This window comes from Aythya marila, assembly GCF_965140915.1.
Source record: "Aythya marila genome assembly, chromosome: 4".
In the NCBI taxonomy this organism is placed as follows: Eukaryota; Metazoa; Chordata; class Aves; order Anseriformes; family Anatidae; genus Aythya; species Aythya marila.
Genome location: NC_139045.1, coordinates 5,735,931 through 5,741,920, shown reverse-complemented (window position 1 = coordinate 5,741,920; position 5,990 = coordinate 5,735,931).

The window sequence follows — 5,990 nt, the reverse complement described above, 5'->3', positions numbered from 1 at the left end:
TTTCTTCACTGAGACAACCTTTACCAACGCTCAAAGTCTTTCACGATGTGCACTTGCACCAACCCTACACCAGGGCGACATCGGGACGAGACCAGGAGAGTGCCCCTGGAGCATTTCAGCAGCTTTGCTACAGAGCCTCCAGCCCAGCCCACACTGATACCAATTTAGGCAAAGCTCCTGGACAGACCTACCGGTAACTGTACCAGCCTCACTGTAGGTACCTGAAACACCTTTTTTTGATGAAAAACAGGCTATCAAAGCCTTTACCCTCAGCTGCATACTTTAAAGTTTAGGCCCCCATCTACCAGGAAGATTCAAGTTAGGTATAAAGCACTGCACCTGGCAGTGTTTGCCAGATCCTGCCCAAACAATAATAAAGTTTCTTTGCCTCAGGACCTGCTGAACCCAAACTGTTTTCTCTGGCACGAGAGGCCAATTTACTCCTCGAGATAAATATTAAGCAAAGAGGAATTTTTTGACTTTAGGAACTACGAAGTTGAACTTTTTCCTGCAGCCACAGTCACGCCCCTCGTGCCTCCAACGCTGAGCTATTTTAAATAAAAAATAATTCCTGTGGTATTTTCCTAATAGCCATAAAGCAGCAGGGCATTCTGTCAGACACACGTCGCTATTATTACTCCTCCTGACTACTTCCAAATTCAGAAAGATTAGCCAGCTGTCAAAAGAAGATTAGAAAAAAGCAGGAGTGCTTCCCTCTGTAAGCCTTACTTCATCACTTGTGTTCCCTGGGCAGCAGCTCCGGCCTGGCAGAGAACCACCCTTCAGTTCTTGCCTTGAGGCTCTGTCACATCTTGGAAATGTCCAAGCCCTGTGTGTTCGTGTGTCGCAACTCCGGCCTTCTGCATGCTAAAAAAAGAAAAGACAAGCAAACACAGTGAGACAAAGCACAAGTGAAGTACTGCTGCCCATCCGTGTAGTGATGACATTTTTTGTACCTGAAAAGACAACGTTAGTTACTTAGAATGAGCAAGGGGCACCAACATCAGCCACCCCAACGATCTTGCTGTTCCCTTCACCTGAGGAGATGGCAGACACCCTGGGTGTGGGACTTTGCTCCTAATTCTAAGGAAAGCCCCATGCCCTTCTCAGCCTGGGGGCCTCCTGCTGCAGCGCGGTGTCCAGAGGCACAGACCAGCTCCCTGTTCCCTCTCCTCTGCCCTTGGTCCCTGGTTTAGAGCCCAGAGCAACAATTTTTCTAAGAATATGTAAAGATAAAGAAAGATGAAAATTAGGGCAAATACCTCCTTCCACTGACTTCGCCCCCTGAACCCTCATCAACTCCTCAGCAAGCAAGGTCAGACCCCATCTATTTTCTATTCATGAGCACAGTTTATTTCTGCTTGCCCACGGTTTCTGCCTGGGGAGGGCACTCCCAAGCAATCAACCTTTCACACCCAGCTCCTGACCCCATTCCTTTTCTCCCCTCCTCTTATGCCTCCCAGCCTCCTGCCCATTTCCAGCTTTTTGCTGCCTGAGCCACGAGAAGAGGCGGTGGCATCGTGCCATTATGCAGAAGAAATTGCCTCCTGCCCTGGCTGCTACCTGCCAGAGCACGTCTGCAGCTGTCTGCCCTCCTGGAGCAAGGCCACGGGATGCACGAGCTCCAGAGCAGCCCCTCCTGGCTTTTGTTTGTATCTTGCCACGCTCCTCCTGTTACTGCAGGGGAGCCAAAAAGCCTCTTTTAACTCAAAACCTAACTTACCGACACAAAAACGAGCACAGCAACTGGAAATAGTGCAGTGCTCATCTGTATTTTGGAAAGTTAAGAGACCTCCTGAATGTTTCTGCTCTTTTCCCTTCATGTGATGAGTCCATCTTCAAACTCTGACCTAAGAGATACAGTGAGAGCCATGGAAATCAGAACTTCACCCTCCCTCCTGGAGCTCAGCTACTGGCTTCAGAGACGGCAGGACTGAGCCTGGTGTTACTGCTGTGCTAGAAAACACATTTAGCTATTAGCAGAGTAAAGGTTTTAGTTCAAACGTCTCTCTGCTGGTTTTTCACCAGTTGATGAATTCCAGCTTCATTCCTTTACTCAGAAGTTACATTTAGTCCTTACCTGTATTAGAATTACAAATTTTACTGTTTCTTCCACATCAGACTTAAGGTGAAGACAGGGTTGTAGAGCTCTCTAAAGCTCAGCATTAGTAATTGCTGCAGGAGGAAACAACAAACTAACAAAATTGTCCACAGCTTCAGGGTTCGGAGGGCATGAGGGAAGGACTACATTCAACAAAAAAGCCCAAAATTCCTAGAGAGAGAAGTAAACATTTTTTTTTCCTTGAGTCAATATTGCTTACAATATTTCCTGTGATTTGTCTACATTTCTAGACCCTTCATTTGTTCTCCTGGACATTGGGAACAAAACCCCAAATCATCTCTTGCCCCTCTGAGCAAGCTACAGTGAGGCACAGCAGACAGCAAACTGAACGTGCCTCTCTATTTGTATGGAAGAAACCTCATAAAAATGACATAGATATATTCATGTATGCGAGGGCAAGGAGGGCAGGCTTGCCCTGGCAGCTAGCAGACACAGCAGGATGTGCAATTTCTTCTTCAGAGCAGCACGGTGCAGCCTTACCCATGCTCAAAGATTGCTGGAGGAGCGCTGCCCCAAGGAGCAACCTCCTCCTGCTGCACTTTCCCCCGTGCCACAGGTGCAGTCCCTGCTGCTCACACGGGAGTACTTCTCCTGACATTTGGCCAGAAATTTTGCATCAGCTAATTTGAAGCCCGTTCTCCTGGGAGAACACAACTTTGTACGGTTCAGGTCCCATCGTAATAGCCTGGCCAAATATAATTCCTGCGGCTCTTTCCATCTCCCCCGGTTAATCAAACATCTCGGTTTCCATGCCGTTTCAATGCCTCTCACACCCAGCAACCTCCAAATGTGAAACTTCCCAATTTCCCCTATTATTATACAGTTGCACAGTGACATTTGGTATTAAAAAAAGTAACGTAAATCGTATCACGGCTGGTACTGTATAATTTAACAGAACGTCTCAGACTGCACGACGACTAGCCAGGCAATGACTTCTTGCGTGACACTTCAGCAGTGTTTTGACAACGTGCCAAAGCCTGACAGTAGCCCTGGATTACTGCCTTTGAGCGCTGCCTCTAGGCTGCTCTTCTTGCACACTATTCATGGCTGTCCTATTGTTAGCACCAGCAAGCTCTGAATGCCACACGCTGAGCTTTGGATCGGGGTGTGTTTCACAGTAGCTTTGCAAGTGATGGCACACAGCAGAGGGAGAGGAGTCATCTGGCTAAAAAACTCACCTAAAAACAATGATGGAGGAAATCCCGTGCCACTATAATAAACCAATTGCTTTTGAAAAGTTGATAGTGTCCAAATAGATGATGCTATAATAAACTCTTGTACCGTGCCTTATTGATCCATGAGCTACCTTATACCAGCTGCTGTACAGACAGAGATTTCTATTCAGAGGGATCCCACTTGCTATGTCAGTTGCTTAAACAGACAAAAAACCCCACACTGTGTTTTCATCTCTTCTCAGGCTGTTTCAGCTGAACAGGCTCCTCCTCAAACAGCTGTGTTAGAAGCTACTTGAACCTTGCAACAACCTCCTAACAGTGGCAAAATACCCACATGAAATAACAGCAAAATATCCACACGAAACTTCTCTCTCTGACAAATTTAGCATAGACTGCTGACAACGCTTGTGGTAATGCTCTCTTCATTCATCATTATAAAATTGTTTGTCTCCAGAGTGGAAGTTTTATTTCAGGTCCTGCCAAGGCTAATAGGCAGGATAAATACTCTCCTCGCTCATGGCCTAGTGGGAACTCTCTTAAGCACCTCGTGTTTACTATGTGATACCTAGGAAAATGTGACAACCGACGTACCATATGCTAAATGTCACTCTTCAGAATGAAAGCAGGATTTGACTTCAGCTGCTCACTGTTCTTACCCTCCTCTGATCCTGGAGAGGAGTGATCCTCTGTAAACCTGAGACGCTTTGACTTGAGATACTAGAAAAAAGAAATCAGTATTAGAGGAGTTGTTGTCAGCAGAGTTTTAGATGTACATGTAATGTCACACCAACCTCCTCCAAGAAGGGTTAAGTGCCAGGAAATGAAAAGGAAGGGAGAGAGACAGAGAGAGAAGGAGAGGAAGATGAAGAGAAAGCTGAAAAAACCCCAAACCCTCCACTCCCAGAAAAACTTAACCACTATTTTTTTAAGATCAATTTTCATAATGTTATCCTTCAGAATACATTCCCTAAGAACTATTTTTCACTTAAAAACGGATATATATTTAATAATAACAACAACAGTATTTATCTTTGTTATCACTTTGCCAGGGAAACTCTGGGCCACTCCAAACGGATCTGTAAGTTTTCATTGTGGTTGGCCTGAAATGAGTATCTGCCCTGATAAAGTGCAACAACGTATTTTGTGGAAATTTAACTACTGCACATTTTACTTGGCAAAAAGGTGGAATCTCCTAGCAGTAACTGTTTGTAATTCAGTAATCTCCATACTCCTGAAAAAGCCTTTGTTACTCAGGTAAGTTCATAATGAAAGAGAGCCCATAGAAATAATCTGTTAGAGAAGAAAATTAGTCTCTGAAGACACACATCAATGCAGGCATGAAAAGACGCTGTGAGTTTACCTCGGATGGACTGTATCTGTCGAGGTTTCTGTCAGTCTCTAGAGTTTCACCATCACTACATCTGGTCCAGCTACTGCTGCCTGCACTGCAGAGCTAGAACAGACTAATTATGCCTAGTAAACTCCGAATCCTGTCCTCAATGTGTCCAACAAACCTCTAGTTAGGGAAGAACTTGCCCGTTTTCATTTTCAGCTACAGTTCGTGTTATTGAAACTTGACAGAGATGCTGACATCTAAATATGCTTCATATGCCTCTGAGCTCTGCCTGCTTTGCTGTGTTTCCTGAATACATTATGCCTGCAGTTTTCTCCCTGTGAATCACACGCACCATCCATGTCAAAATAAATTTAGCACCTATTAATTTCCATTCTTCTGCTCATGAAGTTATTCCACACCTCTAACAGACAAGGGCAATGCGCTGGCAGGGCATCAGGTTGCTAATCCAGTATCACAAAGGTGGTTACAGCATTTCCCCTTTGTGCTGTGTGCAATCAGCACTCTTCTGACTGCAGGTTTCTGTTGAAATATAAAGCAGGTATATTCTCCTCGTCTTGAAAGAGCTCTTCCCCGAGTTCATGGACTTATGAACTCATTTCTTCCAATTTCAAGAGAGCTGCAGTTTTCCTTGTTCTGCTGTAATTGATGAAGTGTTTTTACCCCCAAGAACATTTCACAGGGAAGTGAAACCCTGCATAGAAAACATTTCATAAATGTTGAAAAGCTGTCGCCTTTGATAATTCCCTTTTCAAGAGAAAACTGCAAAACAAGCATACTTTAAAGGTGCAAAAGACAATTCTCAGGGAAACTAAATCCAAGGATCTGACACAGCAGCGGTACAGCTGGCTAGAGCTCCACTTTTTGACTATCCACTTAAAAATATAAAATAAAAGAAAAAAAACACAAGATGTTTTCTAGTGCGAAGTAACTCAGTCTCACAGGAAGGCTTTCCACTTGTACAAAACCATTGCATCCTGTCTCTCAGCCAAATTAAACTCAGCTTCACTTTAACTGTAACTGTGATTTACGATGCCTCCTTATTACAATCAGAGTGGGTGTATTTTTTGACGAGGAAGTACTGGCACAGCCACAGAGAAAATGCACTTATCATCACACTTCCACCCTGACACCTGATTAAAGCAAAAGCTGGATCAATTAGTCGTCATCTTGTTTGGGAAACCAGGTGGTCAGCACCAGCTCTCGAGCATCCAGGCATCATTTGACACCGCCACTGCTTGCCGTGAGAGGCTCTCTCTGCAGGGAGAGGCTCCTGATCTTGCCCAGTGCATGAATGATACTTAACTTCTTCTGCAAGAGAGGCTCTTAATTTAATTAA